General features: G+C 41.5%; 1 long non-coding RNA gene across 2 annotated transcripts in view; it reads left to right on the top strand.

The window, feature by feature from the left end:
- The window catches only part of LOC122453746, a 33725-nt gene extending 18127 nt beyond the window's left edge, over window positions 1-15598 (top strand). For both annotated transcript variants that reach the window (XR_006273158.1, XR_006273157.1), the window contains 2 exons: window positions 15050-15102; window positions 15549-15598. This is a non-coding gene — a long non-coding RNA (uncharacterized LOC122453746). The remainder of the gene's footprint in view (window positions 1-15049; window positions 15103-15548) is intronic.
- Window positions 15599-19429: the final 3831 nt, after the last annotated feature.

The following is a 19429-nucleotide window of genomic DNA, read 5'->3' as shown; positions in this document are numbered from 1 at the left end:
GATATTTGCATTTTCCACTGGATTGACATTTGCAACTGGGACAAAACCAACAGTGGGTGAAACTGCTTGTGTATTAGCACAAATCTTAGCCCTAGTCATTGCATACTTCTTGCCATATACTCACAGTAAAAATAAAAAATTGCTTCACTGACAAAAGCAGTGGTGATATTAATGAATTTTTTGTTATAGCATAATGAATTCTGCCAGCATTTAGAAGATCTGTAGAATTCACTGAATTAACATTTTCTAAATGACCAATCATGATTTCTCATGCATGGGTAAAATATCCATTGAAAATATAAGGCAGACCAAAGGACCTTACTGTAACAATATAAAAAGTTTTCAATGTGATTTCAGAACAAAAGTGACTCATATTGTTCATTGCCATTTGCAAGGAGAAATGACCATTTGTTTCATTTTAATAAAGTGTCAAAGAAAATGATCCAGAATGATCTAGAAGGGTTATTAAAATATTCCTCCTCCCTGTTCTGATAGCATATCTGGGTGAGGTTGGATTCCTTTGGCTACTCAACCAAAATGACACGCTATAACAGATAGAATGTAGAAGCAGATATGAGAATCCAGCTGTGTTCTGTTAAGCCAGACTTCAAAGAAAATATACCAAGATGTAAAATATACCCACTTTTCTTACTAAAAAATATTTTTTGTTGGAAAATATAGTTATTTTTTACAAAGGTATGTTATTTAAAATTTACATTAATCTACAGTGGGTTTATTGGTTTCCCAGGTGGTTCAGTGGTAAAGAATCTCCCTGCCAATTCAGGAGACATAGGAGACACGGGTTCAATTCTCGGGTCGGGAAAATCCCCTGGAGGAGGAAATGGCACCCACTCCAGTATTCTTGCCTGAGAAATCCCATGGAGAGAGAAACCTGGTGGGCTACAGTCCATGGGGTCACAAAGAGTCAGACATGATTTAGCGACTGAGCATGCACACATAATGGGCTTATTATTATTATTATTTTAAAATAGTATTTTTAAAACCCTTAATTTTAATTTTTATTGCATCAAGTATTACTAGATATAACTCACATCCACAAAGCTCTTTGGGATGCCCTTCTACTGGATTCTCCAATGATCAGTTTTGTATAAGTTTGATGTGTGTTCACACTTGACATGAAAATCATGTTTCTTAAACACATGATGAGAATTTCATTTTGATAAGGGACAAGGGCAAAAATGTTGGTAGAACTGTCCATCTCTCCTCACCTCATGGTTATGCACACTGGGAAGGACCAGCCCAAAGTCCCCTCTGAATGCCGGGCCCGCCTCTCTAGCTGTACCCTTATCTGCCGCCCAGACTGAGATGTCTCACCTGGACACAGGGTTCCCAAACCCATCACACAGAGCTGTGACACGTTCAAGTGACTCACTCTTGTCTAGCTGAGGCTCAGCAATCTGGGTGTGTTAGTCAATATGGTCTGCTACAAAAGAATAACACAGGCTTAAACAAAAATTACTTTTCTCACTGTTCTGAAGACCAGAAATCCAACATCAAAATGCTGCCATTTGGTTTTCTGTGAGGACCATCAAATTCAGACTTAAATCGAAGAAAGTAGGGGAAACGACTAGACCATTTAGGTATGACCTAAATCAAATCCCTTTTGATTATACAGGGGAAGTGACAAATAGATTTAAGGGATAAGTTCTGATATAGTTTCTGAAGAACTCTGAATGGAGGTTTGTGACATTGTACAGGAGGCAGGGATCAAGGTCATCCCCAAGAGAAAGAAATGCAAAAAAAAAAAAAAAAAAAAAAGGCTGTCCGAGGAGGCCTTACAAATAGCTGTGAAAAGAAGAGAAGCAAAAAGCAAAGGAGAAGAAGAAAGATATACCCATTTGAATACAGAGTTCCAAAGAATAGCAAGGAGACATAAGGAAGCCTTCCTCTGTGGTCAGTGCAAAGAAATAGAGGAAAACAACAGAATGGGAAAGACTAGAGATCTCTTCAAGAAAATTAGAGATATCATGGGAACATTTCATGCAAAGATGGGCACAATAAAGGACAGAAGTGGTAGGGACCTAACTGAAGCAGAAGATATTAAGAAGAGGTGGCAACAATACACAGAAGAACTGTACAAAAAAGATCTTCATGACCCAGATAATCACAACGGTGTGATCACTCACCTAGAGCCAGACATCCTGGGATGTGAAGTCAAGTGGGCCTTAGGAAGTACCACTATGGACAAAGCTAGCGGAGGTGATGGAATTCCAGTTGAGCTATTTCAAATCCTGAAAGATGATGCTGTGAAAGTGCTGCACTCAATATGCCAGCAAATTTGGAGAACTCAGCAGTGGCCACAGGACTGGAAAAGATCGGTTTTCATTCCAATCCCAAAGGAAGGCAATGTTAAAGAATGCTCAAACTACCGCACAACTGCACTCATCTCACATGCTAGTAAAGTAATGCTCAAAATTCTCCAAGCCAGGCTTCAGCAATACGTGAATCATGAACTTCCAGATGTTCAAGCTGGATTTAGAAAAGGCAGGGGAACCAGAGATCAAATTGCCAACATCCACTGGATCATCGAAAAAGCAAGAGAGTTCCAGAAAAACATCTATTTCTGCTTTATTTACTATGCCAAAGCCTTTCACTGTATGGATCATGACAAACTGGAAAATTCTTAAAGAGATGGGAATACCAGACCACCTGACCTGCCTCTTGAGAAATCTGTGTTCAGGTCAAGAAGCAACAGTTAGAACTGGACATGGAACAACAGACTGGTTCCAAATAGGGAAAGGAGTACATCAAGGCTGCAGATTGTCACCCTGCTTATTTAACTTATATGCAGAGTACATCATGAGAAACGCTGGGCTGGATGAAGCACAAGCTTGAATCAAGATTGCCAGGAGAAATATCAATAACCTCAGATATGCAGATGACACCACCCTTATGGCAGAAAGTGAAGAGGAAATAAAGAGCCTCTTGATGAAAGTGAAAGAGGAGAGTGAAAAAGTTGGCTTAAAGCTTAACATTCAGAAAACTAAGATCATGACATCCGGCCCCATCACTTCATGGCAAATAGATGGGGAAACAGTGGAAACAGTGACAGACTTTATTTTTGGGGGCTCCAAAATCACTGCAGATGGTGACTGCAGCCATGAGACAAAAAGACGCTTACTCCTTGGAAGAAAAGTTATGACCAACCTAGACAGCATATTAAATAACAGAGACATTATTTTGCCAACTAAGGTCCATCTAGTCAAAGCTATGGTTTTTCCAGTAGTCATGTATGGATGTGAGAGTTGGACTACAGAGAAAGTTGAGTGCTGAAGAATTGATGCTTTTGAACTGTGGTGTTGGAGAAGACTCTTGAGTCCCTTGAACTGCAAAGAGATCCAACCAGTCCATCCTGAAGGAGATCAGTCCTGGGTGTTCATTGGAAGGACTGATGCTGAAAGTGAAACTCCAGTACTTTGGTCACCTGATGCGAAGAGCTGATTCCTTTGAGAAGACCCTGATGCTGGGAAAGATGGAAAGTGGGAGGAGAAGGGGATGACAGAGGATGAGATGGTTGGATGGCATCACGGCCTCAACGGACATGAGTTTGAGTAAGTTCTGGGAGTTGGTGATGGACATGGAGGCCTGGCATGTTGCAGTCCATGGGGTCACGAAGAATCGGACACGGCTGAGCAGCTGACTGGTCCGACTGACTGAACTGAGGACCGTCATGGAAGCACTGGCTCCTGGCCTCTCTCCTTGGTTTGCAGGCGGCCAGCTCCTTGTTGGTCCTCATGTCATCTTTCTCCTGTGCATGTGAGCCCTTGCTGGCTCTTTGGATCCATATTTCCTCTTCTTAGAGGGACATCAGTGAAAGCAGATTAGGGCCCACTCTGAAGACCTTGTTATAACTTAATCACCTTCCTAAAGGCCTTGTCTCCAAATGCCACCACATTTTGAGGTCCTAAGGGTGAGGGCTTCAGCACATGAACTTGAGGGGGACACAGCTCAGCCTGGGGACTCCCTGGCAGCTCAGTGGTAAAGAACCCGTGTGCAATGCAGGAGACGTGGCTTTGATCCCCAAATCGGGACAATCCCCTGGAAAAGGAAATGGCAACCCAATATTCTTGCCTAGGAGATCCCATGGACAGAAGAACCTGGCAGGTTCATGTGGTGAGAAAAGAGTGGGACACAACTTAGCAACTAAAGAAGAACTCAGCCTGCAACACTGGGTCAGCTGTCTGTTACCTCTTGGGTGCAGCACAAACCTAGACCAGCTCAATGGCACTCAACAATAGATAGCTATTTAGCTCACTGGTTGGGCTTGGTCTTGCAGCAGGGGTCCACTGCAGGCTGGCCAGGCGATGCTGACTTGCTCAGCCAGATTCCCAGGGGCTGGCTGGCTCTTGGCCTATCCAGAATTGCCTTGGCTGGGACCATTCAGATGGCCAGGCTCCACAGTCCCCTTGTCTTCTCTTTGAGCAGACTACCGCAACCATGTCCTTCTCAAGCTGATGGGAAATGGCAAAGCAGACCAAGTTCAGAGTGAAGACACCTTGAAGGCCTCTGCTTCTGTCATGTACCCCTACATCCCACTGTTTTAAGATAGATGCTCTAGACTGAATATTTGAGTCTCCCCAAATTTATCTGTTGAGACATAACGCCAAATGCAATGGTCTTAAGAGGTGGGCCCTTTGGGAGGTGATTAAATGAGGGTGAAGTCCTCACGAATTTGATTTGTGTCTTTATGAAGAGACCCCAGAAAGCTCCCTTACTCTGTCTGCTCTGTGAGGAAAGAAGGATAAGATTGTGGTCTGTGAACCAGGAAGTAGGCTCTCGGCTGTCACAGAATCTGCCAGTTTCTTGACTTCCCTTCCTTAAGAACTGTGAGAAATGAACTTTTATTGTTTATAATCATTCTGTTACAGCAGCCCAGGCAGAGTAAGACATCAGTAATATGGTCAAGCACTGAATTGGGGCAGGAGGGTACCACAAGTTCACAGCAAAGGGTGGGAATGGCGGGGGGGGAGGGTTAAAAGCTGGAGCCACTAATGAAGTCAGGCTCACAGACTCTGAGCTTAGAGCTGTCATTGTTCTTCTGGTTAAGCCCTTCTTGAGTCTAGTTGACTTTTCATTTGGTTCCATCTTATAAAATGAGGAAATAGACATGTGTTTATCATGTATCAACTATTCTAGTCATTTTATCATACTGTCTCATTTAATTTCCCCAACAACCCTAAGAAGTAGGCACTATTGTTATTTTTTATTTGTTTTGTTGAAGCATAGTTGATTTATAATGTTGTGTTAATTTCTGCTATATAGTAAAATGACTTACATATATGTATACACACACTCTTTTTCATATCCATTTTCATTATGGTTTATCACAAGATATTGAATAGAGTTCCCCGTGCTATACAGTAGGCCCTTGTTGTTTATCCGTTCTCCACAATAGTTTACATTTGCTCATCCCAGACTCCCAAACCGTCTCACCTCATCTTCCCCTTTGGCGACCACAGGTCTGTTCTCTATGTCTGTGAGTCTATCTTGTAGATAAGTTCATTTGTATCATTTTTTAAAGATTCTACATAAAAGTGGTATAATAAGATATTTGCCTTCCTCTGTCTGACTTAACTTCACTTAGTATGATGTTGCCAATGGCATTATTTCATTTCTTTATAGCTGAGTAGTATTCATCACATCAAGAAATAGGCATTATTATCCACATTTAACAGATGAGGAAACAGGCTTAGAAAAAGTTAAATAACTCATCCAAAATGACTCTGTAGGAAAAAATTTTTATCTAGATCCTGAGAGCTTTCTCCCTCACCAGTACTTTTAAAACCTTTCCATCTGAATTATTCTATGAGTGGAGGAAAGTGAATTCACACCCCTACGGAGCCTGAGGGCTACTGCCCAAATTGCCCATAGGAGTCTGAAAATTCTTCAAATTCTACATTTTCTCTTAAAAATTAATATCTATTTGGCATCCTACTTCATCACATATCCTTTTAGCTGTGAAAACTGCTGATATCTTTAAGCAGAATAGATGCTCCTGTAAGAAACGCGTGTTTATTGGGTGTCCTGCAGACCCCCGGCCTGCAGCTGCGTCCTTGGGAGCTTGCCCAGCCCAGTTTGTGAGGCATGGCCATTGCACCAGGCAGCTTTCCCGGACAGTGAAACTGAACGGCAGGCCTTGTTTGGCTGTTAGTATGTACCATGGCAAATGGATGTGACAGACTTTTGGCATCTCCTGTCACTTTTTCTTGACATTGTCAGACACTTCAGTGCTCTTACATTTAATTTGTCAATGGTGTTTCCTTACAGAAGCCAGAGCAGCCTAGCAAGAAAAGGGTGGCATGGATCCTGGGCTTTTGGGGTCTGCTGCTTACATGCTCCTTTAGAACTGACCTGTTTTCTTTCAGAGCTCAATTAGGTATTGACATCAAAGCTGGCTTGAAGGGTGCATTAGAGATGAAAGATCCAGTTCAACATCCTGTTAGGACACAATATTTCTATGCCTTCAAGGAGCTCAGAGTTTCTTTTTAACAGCATTCAAGATCAACTTGTGACCTCAAGGTAGACTTGGGTACCTCATGGAGGATTTTTACAGTTTTGACCAAGGCAATGTGTAAATGAGTCTCTGGTTAGAACCTTGCATCTCTGGTTAGAATCTTGAGTCTCTTGTTAAAACCTTCAGTATCTGTCACCCCTGGAGGAATGGATAAAGAAGGCGGGGTACGTATATGTTAATACAGTGGAATATTACTCAGCCACAAAGCAGAACAGAATTGTGCCATTTGCAGAGATGTGGATGGGCCTAGAGACTGTCATACAGACAGAAGTCAGAAAGAGAAAAACAAAAATCATGAATTAACACATATATGTGGAATCTAGAAAAATGGTACATATGAACTTATTTACAAAGCAGAAATAGAGACACAGACATGGAGAACAAATGTATGGATACCAAAGAGAGAGAGGCAGAAGGTGGATGACTTGGGGGATTGGGATTGACATGTATACACTGCTCTGTATAAAACAGCTGACTCCTGAGAACTTACCATAGAGAGTGAGGACCTCTGTCCAGAGCTGTGTGGTGACAGAAGGGGTGTGTGTACACATATGCAGCTGATTCATTTTCTGGACAGCAGAAACGAATACAGCATTGTAAAGCAAATACACTCCAATTAAAAAACCCCTGACTCTCTGACTAGAACCTTGAGTGTCCCGTTAGATGGTTGTGATAGGAGTATGGGCTTTTTAAGTCTTTCAGAAGCATCAGGTCATTGTCACACACCTGTAACCCACATCGTATGCATTGGGATCAGCTCAAAATTTGCTGTCTGTGGTAAACGACTCCGTGTTTTGCTTTGCATTCTCTTGACCTCACCTCTGAGTTCAGTCGTGACTGGAGAGGACAGTTCTGCTCAGGCTTTGGTTCTCTTGCTGCTGATGGTGTCTGGCCTTGAGGATATGCCGCTTGGCTTGGCCTTCTGCCCTAGGGCCCTTTCAGTCACGCACGGGGTGTGTACAGATGTGCAGAGGAGTTAAAACTTTCAGGGACAATCCTTTACTACCCAGGAAAGGATGTGACCGGACCAAGGCTCCTGTCTCGTCTTTCTGGCGGATAATCCTGAGCGGCACTGTGTATACTGCTGAGGGGTCCTTTTGGACTAGGAACTCCTGTTGCCCATAGCAGTGACCTTGACAATGCCTTCTTTGTTTGACTTTTCATCCTTCCCTGTCTCAGTCGCCACAGACCTTGTTTCCTTGGATTCCCCCCAGCACAGATGGCCTGCACCCAAGCCTCTGCTCTCCAGGGAACTGACGCTAAGACACTGTCCTCTCTAGTTGGGTTCCTCTGGGCAAGGTGTTTTGCTTTTTTGGTTTTTCTCAGTTGCCTCAACTCTTTGAGGACTGAAGTCCCTTCCAGCTTTGAAAGTCTATAATTCTCTTTGAATGTCTCTTTCCTCTTGGGGACTCTTTCTCTTCCCAATTCATTCATCAGCCATACCTTTGACATCCAGATTCGTTGGCTCTTCAATTTCATATGAGCCATTTCATACTCCTGGGTGTTCTGAAAGGATTCCAAGCATGGCCTCCTTGGAGACCTTTTCTTTTTCTTAGTGTAGGACTCTAATGGCATCCCATTTTAGAAACAAAATGCAGGTATTCTTTGCATTCTGGGCTTTAGCGCCAAGACACTGAGCCTCATTGTGAAATTTATAGTCAGTTATTTCTCAGTTGACAATTGTTCTTCCTTTACAAAAAACATCTGACTCTTCATCATTTGATTTGACTAATGAAAGGCTGCCCATCTAGAAAAGGCTACTTGCTGCCTGACATGGAGACTTTGGTCTCACTGATTGCACCAGATCACTCAGGACGAGGAGTGGCGCAGAGTAATAGGCAACTTCGTGTTTCTGTCTGCTGCTACCTGGCTCCAATCATGTCCTTGAAGATCCTTCACTGTGAGCTTGTGCCTGTGTGTGTGACAGGGGTGGAACTAGGGGATTGCAAAGTGCTGGGGATAGACTCACCCCATTTCTGATTTTTAATAAACATTTTCTGTGTTGTAGGAATTCACTCTACTTCCTGAATATGAATTCTTACATTGAACCCCCACCTAGAGTTCCAGCCTACAGCAACTGGGACCTCGTACCAACTGTGTTTGATGAGCCACATGACATGTGCCTTATGAGCATTGTCACAATAACTCTGCAGATAGATATTATTGTCTTCATTTTGATTAGTGAGGAAACAGCTGATTCAATAGACTCAAGTCCTCTAGTTCTTTTTTAAAAAGTTTTTTAAAATTCGAAAGGTAGATGGTTTATAATGTGTTAATTTCTCCTATACAACAAGGAGAAGGAAATGGCAACCCACTCCAGTGTTCTTGCCTGGAAAAATCCCATGGACAGAGGAGCCTGGCAGGGTACAGTCCACAGGGTGGCAAGAATCACACATAACTTAGTGACTAAACCACTCACCCACCATACAACAAAGTGATTCAATTATAAATATATGTTATATTATGTTATTTTTCAGATTCTTTTGCATTTTGGGTTATTTCAAGATATCGAGTGTAGTTCCCTGTGCTATACAGTAGGACCTTGTTGTTTATCCATTTGGGACATAGTAGTGTGTATCCATAGTAGACCTGTGTATCTCCTAGTTTATCGCTCCCCCTACTTACTCATGGTAGGTGCTTAATAAATATTTGCTGAAGAAACCAGTGAGCAAGTGTGACTCAGGAGTTATGAGTTTATCCTAGGTGGCAGAGCTGTCTGGGATAAACCCACACACATCTGGCTGACTCCTATGCCTGCCCTTACCCCCAGGGCATCCGTTTCACTCCATCAAGTATCTACACTCTCCAGACATTTTGCCATTGCTATCTGTGTACCCAACTCATTTCTGAATCAATATCTTGGTTCTCCTTTCTCTACCACTCTACAATATCTCTCTCCTTTCCATTTATCCAGTTTCTTGCTTTCCTTCAAAGTCATATGTTGGTTAAACACACACAGTAGCTGAGATTATTTTGCACATATAATTTCACAACACTTCCTTCAGCTCAAGTTATTAAAGACTCTTTGTAAATACGACACTTTAGAGCTGCCTGGGTGGGAAGGCAGGGTTCAAGTTGGCTCAGTGGAATGCTGGTTAATAGCTAAAGGGCTCAGAGGTGAGAGAGCTGGTATCAGTCTAATATCTTATTCTTGCCTTAGGAAGTTGACCTCCACACAACTAATTTTTTTTCACTTGTGAGAGAAGGGGACTGGCTGCCATGATATCAGCTCTCTTGCACTCTAAATCACTTGATTTTGTGACGCCAAGGTGAGCAAAATGAATGTGATAGCAAAGTCCATTTATAGAATAAATTTTGCCCTTAAGATGTTTCCGCTTCGGTCCTGCCCGCTGATGTTCATTCACAGTTTCTGTGTCAGGAAGGCAGGGCTGTGCTGACCTTGAGATCTGTACCTTTCTGTCCCCTTCTGGGCATGATATTATCTCTTCTCTGTACTGTTAGACCTCATGATATCTGTCTTCAAGCGGGGTGAAAATAACAGCTTCACCCCTGCCTGGTCCAATGGGGGTGGGATGTGGGGGAGGCGTCCAGGGGCAGGTACAATTCCAGCCCTGCATCCCCACTGCACACCCAGCAGTGGGCCAGATACCCTGGGAGGCAATGCCTGACCACAGCCCCATGCATGGCCTCCCAGCATTCTTTCCACTGCAGAAATTTGTTACCACTTCCTTATAAACGGAAAGGAACTGAAAGTCTGCTGTCCACTGCCATATTAAGCGTCCTCAGGTACTTTAAGTAATGGGGTACCAAGCTATTGCTCAAGTTTTCAAGTCCAAGAATTGCAGTCCACAACAATAACATCCTCCCAACATGTGATCAGCCATCACCAGGTTGGCCCCCCTGGGACATTCTAATAAGCGGTAATTCCTTCCCAAATGAAATGTTCTCATACTACAGTTGCCTTTTAATTAAACTATCATTGTCTCTAGAATTTAATGATCCTAATCTTCCAGAAAAGGAGGAAAAGACAAGGTTTTACCAGGTGGTGTTCCTGGGTTTACACAGACCTGTTGATTTAAATGAGTTCAGTTACTTCGAGTAAGTAAAAGGTGCCAATGAATGTGGATCCTATTCCATGGATGTCTTAGGATTGTTTTCTCACTTTGTGTGAACAGTTAAAAGTGGTGGCTACATGCACAGGCTCTGGGACCAGTCTGCCTGGGTCCTAATATTACATCTGCCACTTACTTGCTACGTGATGTGGGCAAAGTAGTTAACAACTTTGTGTCTTAGGTTTCCTCATCTGAGAAATGGCAGTACTCCTGGTGCCTAACTTGGGAGGTTGTTGAGAGAACCATGTTAATTAAAGCTTCAAATGCTTAGAACAGTTCCTGGCATCTAGTGCTATGTAAGTGCTAAATATACTTACCTCAGTTTTCGTCATCATATCATCATCATCATTAGGATCCCAGTTCCAGACTGCCTGTATCAGGACTGGTCAAAGACCAAACACAAGTAAGCGTCTTTATTACTAACGGTTACTGTTAAGGCTTTTGTATGGTTACTATTTTGCTTTAATAGAAAGAGTTCTATGCAAAGTATAGCCCTGACTTTTAAAAAAAATTATTTAATTTTAATTGAAGGATAATTACAATGTTATGTTGGTTTCTGCCATATATCAGCGTGGATCAGCCACAGGTTACATATATCCCTCCCCCCTCCCATCCCATCCCACCACTCCAGGTTGTTACAGAGTCCTGGTTTGAGTTCCCTGACTCATGCAGCGAATTCCCGCTGGCTATCACTCCATTCATCCCATTCTCCTCTTCCTACCCCCTTACCCCCTGTCTATGAGTTCTGTTCTTTATGTCTGTATCTCCATTGTTACCCTGCAAATAGGATCATTGGTACCATCTTTCTAGATTCCATATATATGCATTAATATATGATATTTGTTTTTTTCTTTCTGATTTACTTCACTCTGTGGTGGCTCAGATGATTAACAATCTGCTGTAATGTAGGAGACCCAGGTTTGATACCTGGGTTGGGAAGATCCCCTGGAGAAAGAAATGGCAACCCATTCCAATATTCTGCCTGGAGAATTCCACAGACAGAGGAGCCTGGTGGGCTATAGTTCATGGGTTTGCAAAGAGTCAGATACAACTGAGTGACTAACACTTTCACTCACTCTGTATAATAGGCTCTAGGTTCACACACCTCATTAGCACTGATTCAAATCCTTTTTTTGGCTGAATAATCTGGTCCCATCACTTCATGGCAAACAGAAAGGAAGTAAGGAAAAGTCACTCAGTCATGACCGACTATTTGCGACCCCATGGACTGTAGCCTACCAGGCTCCTCCGTCCTTGGGATTTTCCATGCAAGAGTACTGGAGTGAGTTGCCATTTCCTTGGGGGAAAAATGGAAACAGTGACAGATTTTATTTTCTTGGGCTCCAAAATCACTGCGGACGGTGACTGGAGCCATTAAATTGAAAGATGCTTGCTCCTTGGAAGAAAAACCATGAAAAACCTACATAGCATATTAAATAACAGAGCCATAATTTTTCCAACAAAGGTCTGAATAGTCAAAGCTATGATTTTTCCAGTAGTCATGTATGGATGGGAGAGTTGGACCATAAAGAAGTCTGAGCACCGAAGAATTTATGCTTTTGAACTGTGGTGTTGAAGAAGACCCTTGAGAGTCCCCTGGACAGAAAGGAGATCCAACCAGTCAGTCCTAAAGGAAATCAACCCTGAATATTCATTGGAAGGACTGTTGCTGAAACTCCAACGCTTTGGCCACCTGACGCCAAGAGCCGACTCATTGGAAAGGACCCTCATCAAAAGATTGAGGGCAGGAAGAGAAGGGGGTGACAGAGGATAAGATGGTTGGATGGCATCATCAACTGGATGGACATGAGTTTGAGTAAATGCTCGGATAGTGAAGGACAGGGAAGCCTGGCGTACTGCAGTCCATGGGGTCACAGAGTCGTACATGATTGAGTGACTGAACAACGACAATAATCCATTGCATATGTGTGCCACACTTTCTTTATCCATTCATCTGTCAGTGGACATCTAGGTCGCTTCCATGTCCTAGCTATTGCAGAGTGCTGCAATGAACATTGCAGTACATGCGTCTTTTTCAATCATGGTTTTCTCAGGGCATATGCCCAGTATTGAAATTTTTGGGTCATATGATAATTTTATTCCTAGTTTTTTAAAGACTCTCCATACTGACTTCCGTAGTGACTGTATCAATTTACATTTACACCAAAAGTGCTAGAGGATTCCCTTTTCTCCTCATCCTCTCCAACGTTTATTGTTTGCATATTTTTTGATGATGGTCATTCTGTCCAGTGTGAGGTGATATCTCATTGTAGTTTTGATTTGCATTTCTCTAATAATGACCTATGTTGAGTATCTTTTCATGTGTTTATTAGCTATCTGAATGTCTTCTTAGGAGAATGTCTGTTTAGGTCTTTGACCACTTTTTGATTGGGATATTTCTTTTTCTGTTTCTGAGATGCATAAACTGTTTATATATTTTGGAAGTTAATCCTTTGTCAGTTGTTTCATTTGCTATCATTTTCTCCCATTCTGAGAGTTGTCTTTTCACCTTGCTTATAGTTTCCTTGGGCTTCCCTGGTGGCTTAGGTGGTAAAGAATCTGAATGCACTGCGGGAGACCTGGGTTCAGTCTTGGGGTTGGGAAGATCCTCTGGAGGAGGGCGTGGCAACTGGAATCCCATGGACAGAGGAGCCTGGCAGGCTGTAGTCCATTGGGTCACAAAGAGTCAGACATGACTGAGTGGCTGAACACAGTAGAGTTTCCTTTGCTCTTTGCTGCTTAAAGCTTCTAAGTTTAATTAGGTTCTACTTGCTTATTTTTTTTTCCCCATTACTCTAGGAGATGGGTCATAGAGAGTTAACTGTGATTTATGTCACAGAGTTTTCTATGTTTTCCTCTAAGAGTTTTATAGTTTCTGGTCTTACATTTAGGTCTTTAATCCATTTCGAGTTTATTTTTGTGTATGGTGTCAGGAAGGGTTCTAATTCTTTTACAGACAGCTGTCCAGTTTTCCCATTGCCACTTATCGAAGAGACTATCTTTGCCCCATTGCATATTCTTGCCTCCTTTGTCAAAGATAAGGTGCCCACAGGTGTGTGGGTTTATCTCTGGGCTTTATATATTGTTCCATTGGTAACTCTGATTTTTTAAAAAAATATTTTATTGAAGTATAGTTGATTTACAATGTTTCATTAATTTCTGCTACACAACAAAGTTATTCAAATAAATACATACATACATCCTTTTTCATATTCTACTTCATTCTGGCTTATCACAAGATATTGAATATAGTTTCCTGTGCTATATAGTAGGACCTTGTTGTTTATACACTCTATATATATTAGTTTGCATCTGTTAACCCCAAACTTCCAGTCTGTCCCTTCCCCTTGGTGGCCAACGTTCTGTTCTCTGTGTCTGAGAGTCTGTTTCATAGATAAGTTTATTTGTGTCATATTTTAAATTTCACATATAAGTAATATCATATGGTATTTATCTTTTTCTGACTTACTTTAACTCTGACTTCTGAGCATGACTATTTATGTATTATTTTAGGGTCTGGAAATAATTGAATATATAGAATTATATGAAGATTTATGGGGGTCATGGGTGCTTTGGGGGTAGAACAGATGAGTGTTTAGAGGGGAAAGGCATGACTGCTATTCCATCTTTGACCAAGAAGACTTGAGAGACTTCTTGAGAGACAAGAAACTCTTCTCAGTGGGATTCCCCAGGACTCAGCAAGATTTCACAAAGTGACCAAAGAGTCTGCTCCAATCGACTCTGCCTTCTCTGTGTCCTCTGTCTGTGGTGTATTAGGTTCTTGGTGCCAGTTCTTCACTTTATCCATGCCATTTGCCCTGCAATTTGTTCTTTCAATGCAATATAGAATCTACTTTCTTGTTCCTGGATGTTGGACTCAGTCATGTGCCTTTCTTTAGCTAATGGAATGTGGACAGAAGTGACAGGTCCAGGACTTAAGACACCCTGCCTGTTCTGTTCAATCCACTTTTCATCTACTCTCACCATCAGAATGACATGCCCTGGCTAGCCAGCTCATCCAAGGTGGATGAGAGCCATGTATAGCAGACCTGCACCCAACTTGAGCACAGCCAAGATATCAGAATCACCCCAGTGGACCGCAGATGCATGAGAAATAGATGTTTATTGTTATATGCCAAGAAATCTTGTGGTTGTTTGTTACATAGAAGTCTCTGATGATAGATTATTTTTTATTAATATGATAATCCTCTACCCCATCATGTTGATAGCTGTATTCTTTTGAAGATTTGAGTATATTAGCTAGGGAGGCATTCAGTTGAATATAATGCATCAGTTAGAAAAGCGTGCATGTGGAGGAAGTCAATTCATGGCTAGTACAGTTGCCAACTGATGCACTGGAAACCAGAGCCTTTGTATATCATTTTCTGCTGTTCTTAGCATGTAGCCTCCATTCTTATTTATGTCGACTCATGTTTTACAGATGGCTGTTCCAAATCCATCCAAGTTCCAACAGGAAGCAGAAAAAAGAAGCACGTAAGTTTAAATGAAAGCCTGACAACTGAGGCTGCCCATCTTAAAAAATCTCTTTTCCAAGCCCTATCTGGAGATATCCATTTACATCTCATTGGCCATAACTGAGTCTCATGGTCAACCTGGGATAGTGAGCAGTTTCAGTTCATGAATTGTTATTGTAAACAAATTTGGGGTTATGCTATCAATAATGAAGGCAACAGAGAGTATGGAGTAGGCAGCTCACAGAGTTTGTTAGGAGGATCTGAGGTCAGGGTTGGCAAACAACAGCCCACCAGCTGCCCATTGTTCATAAAGTCTATTGGAACACAGCTCATTTACAGGTTGCTGTTTTGTTGCTAAGTAATGTCTGACTCTTCGTGACCCCATGGCCTATAGCCAGTCAGGTTCCTCTGTCCATGTGATTCCCAGGCAAGAATACTGAAGTGGTTTGCTATTTCCTCCTCCAGGGATTGAACTTGTGTCTCCTGCAATGGCAGGGGGATTCTTTACCACTGAGCCACCTGGGAAGCCCAATATAGTGGTATGTATCTTTTAATCCCGAACTCCTAGTTTATCTCCCCCTGGCAACTCCTGCTGTCCCCTCTGGTAACCATAAGTTTGTTTTCTATGTCTGTGAGTCTGTTTTTGTTTTGTAAGTAAGTTAATTTGTGTAATTGTTTAGATTCCACATAGCAGTGATATCATATGATATTTGTCTTCGTCTGACTTGCTTCACTTAGTTTGATAATTTCTAGGTCCATCTATATTGTTGCAAATGACATTCTTGTTTTTACCTTTTCAGTGATAGATTAGTCTCTTCCTAGCTTGTCTTCCTTAACTTCCTTGTCTGAATGACCTGATTTATTTTCTTTGTGGAGCTTATCTCTGTCTATATATTTGTGTGCTTGTTTGTTGGCTATCTTTCCTTCTGGATTGCAAGCTCCATGAAAGCAATGATCTTGTATGTCTAGTTAGTGGCTGAAACCTCTGCACCCAAAACAGATCTAACCACATGACAGGAGGTTGATGATTCTTTGTGACCGATCTTGCCTGCAAATGTCAGGAGATTTTATTAATTCAATGATGTCTATTGCTGTCATAGCAGCAGATGATGCCATTCTCCAAGCCTGGCTTAAAGAGGTGTAATTTTTATATGTAAGTAAACTCTTCTTCATAGGAACCAACATTCCCTGAAATTGGGACAGTGAAGCAAAAAGTGTGACCTTTGCATATAGTTCAGGGAAGCTGGTAGGTCCTCCAAGATTCAGCCATGAGTCCAAGCTCTTATTCATATTTGGGGCATCTTGGGCCATCTCCTTTTTATTTAGAACTTGCTGGTGGGCCTCTGCTGCTTCATGATAAAGTACACAAGGCCTTTCTCATTTTGATTCTGCTCATTTCTAATTGCTTCATGTGCAACGTGACATTCTCACACTGACAGGGATGCATGCTTTCATTCGTGACTCTGCGTCATTGTTAAGGCCTTGAAAAATAGATTCCATACCTTATTCTGGGGCAAAAAATTGTATGAGGTTATTCTGAACAGCTTTATATGAAAAGAGAGGAATTTTAGATCATCGAGACAGGTGTGACTTGAGTCTCAACTCCCTCCATTCAGGCATTTGTGTAGCTTTCTAAATCCAAAATTGAAGCCCTCTTCCACACTAATCATTTCTAGGATGATGCATCACCAACAGAGAAAGTGAAATATCTTTCAGTTTCTAAGAATTTTTGCTTGATATTTTAATTTGACATGAATGATTCTTTCATTCAGTCTACCAACTTAAGTTTATACTGCAGGAAAATATAATACAGAATCATTAATTAGTTAATTAATAAATTCAACCAACTTTTACTAAGTAGGTCCCAGGGTGAATATGAAAAATACTGTTCTTGACTTCACAGAGCATGCTTCTAGGTGGGAAGACAGATAAAAAACATATAGCAAAGAATAAGTTTGCTGGCAAAGAGACAGCTAAATAAAAATTTTCATATGGTTTAAATGTCTTAGAGACAACTGAAAAAGGACTGAGATTTGAAATGTGGTTAGCGTGACTGAGGAATTGAATGTTAAATCTTATTTAATTATAATTAACAATTTTGAATAGCCATATGTTCTCATGAGAAACATATTGCACAGTGCACCTCTTTATGATTTTAACCTTTTGAAGTTTGTGAAGACTTGCTTTATGGCTCATATATAGCCAATTTAAAAAAGTTAAGTATTTTTCAGTTGTTAAGTATGATATTTTGTATGTTTATTTCAATCAGGTCAGATTGTTCTATAGCCTTACTTTAAAAAATGTCTGCTTATTTTATCAATTACTGAGACAGTATGTTAACATCTGCCATTATATCATAAATGTGCCTGTTTGTCCTTATAGTTCTGTAAATTTTCGCTTTATATATTTTGAAGCCAATGTTATTAGGTGCATCCAAATTCAGAAAGCTTATAATTGCTAGTGAATCGATCCTTTTTTTCATTGAGAAACAATCTTCTTAATTTCTAATAATACTTTTTTTCATTGCTGATTCTATTTTTCAGTTCAGTTCAATTGCTCAGTCATGTCTGGCTCCTTGCAACCCCATGAATTGCAGCATGCCAGGCCTCCCTGTCCATCACCAACTCCCAGAGTTTACTCAAACTCATGTCCATCTAGTTGATGATGTCATCCAGCCATCTCATCCTCTGTCATCCCTTCTCTTCCTGCCCCTAATCCCTCCCAGCATCAGGGTCTTTTCCAACGAGTCAACTCTTCGCATGAGGTGGCCAAAGTACTGGAGTTTCAGCTTCAGCATCAGTCCTTCCAATGAATACCCAGGACTGATCTCCTTCAGGATGGACTGGATGGATCTCCCTGCAGTCCAAGGGACTCTCAAGAGTCTTCTCCAACACCACAGTTCAAAAGCATCAATTCTTCGGCGCTCAGCTTTCTTCACAGTCCAACTCTCACATCCATTCATGACCACTGGAAAAACCATAGCCTTGACAACACGGACCTTTGTTGGCAAAGTAATGTCTCTGCTTTTTAATATGCTATCTAGGTTGGTCATAACTTTCTTTCCAAGGAGCAAGCATCTTTAATTTCATGGCTGCAATCACCATCTGCAGTGATTTTGGAGCCCCCCAAAATAAAGTCTGACACTGTTTCCACTGTTTCCCATCTATATCCCATGAAGTGATGGGACCGGATGCCATGATTTTCGTTTTTTGAATGCTGAGTTTTAAGCCAGCTTTTTCACTCTCTTCTTTCACTGTCATCAAGAGGCTCTCTAGTTCATCTTCGCTTTCTGCCATTAGGGTGGTCACGTATTGCTGAAGCCTGGCTTGGAGAATTTTGAGCATTACTTTCCTAGCGTGTGAGATGAGTGCAATTGTGCATTAGTTTGAGTATTCTTTGGCATTGCCTTTCTTTGGGATTGGAATGAAAACTGACCTTTTCTAGTCCTGTGGCCACTGCTGAGTTTTCCAAATTTGCTGGCGTATTGAATGCAGCACTTTCACAGCATCATCTTTCAGGATTTGAAATAGCTCAACTGGAATTCCATCACTTCCACTAGCTTTCTCCGTAGTGATGCTTCCTAAGGCCCACTTTACTTAACATTCCAGGTTGTCTGGCTCTAGGTGAGTGAGTGATCACACCATCATGATTATCTGGGTTGTGAAGATCTTTTTTGTACAGTTCTTCTGTGTATTCTTGCCACCTCTTCTTAATATCTTCTGCTTCTGTTAGGTCCATACCATTTCTGGCCTTTATCGAACCCATCTTTGCATGAAATGTTTCCTTGGTATCTCTCATTTTCTTGAAGAGATCTCTAGTCTTTCCCATTCTGTTGTTTTCCTCTACTTCTTTGCATTCATCACTGAGGAAGTCTTTCCTACCTCTCCTGGCTATTCTTTGGAACTCTGTATTCAAGTGGGAATATCTTTCCTTTTCTTCTTTGCTGTTTGCTTCTCTTCTTTTCACAGCTATTTGTAAGGCCTCCTCAGACAACCATTTTGCCTTTTTGCATTTCTTTTCCATGGCGATGGTCTTGATCCCTGTCTTCTGTACAATGTCACGAACCTCCGTCCATAGTTCATCAGGCACTCTGTCTATCAGATCTAGTCCCTTAAATCTATTTCTCACTAACACTGTATAGTCATAAGGGATTTGATTTAGGTCATACCTGAATGGTCTAGTGGTTTTCCCTGCTTTCTTCAGTTTAAGTCTGAATTTGGCAATAAGGAGTTCATGATCTTAGCCACAGTCAGCTCCCAGACTTGTTTTTGCTGACTGTATAGAGCTTCTCCATCTTTGGCTGCAAAGAATATAATCAATCTGATTTTGCTGTTGACCCTCTGGTG

The sequence above is a fragment of the Cervus canadensis genome, chromosome 15 (assembly GCF_019320065.1).
Source record: "Cervus canadensis isolate Bull #8, Minnesota chromosome 15, ASM1932006v1, whole genome shotgun sequence".
In the NCBI taxonomy this organism is placed as follows: domain Eukaryota; kingdom Metazoa; phylum Chordata; class Mammalia; order Artiodactyla; family Cervidae; genus Cervus; species Cervus canadensis.
Note: the sequence above shows the minus strand (reverse complement) of the source record. Positions and strands in the feature narration are given on the sequence as shown.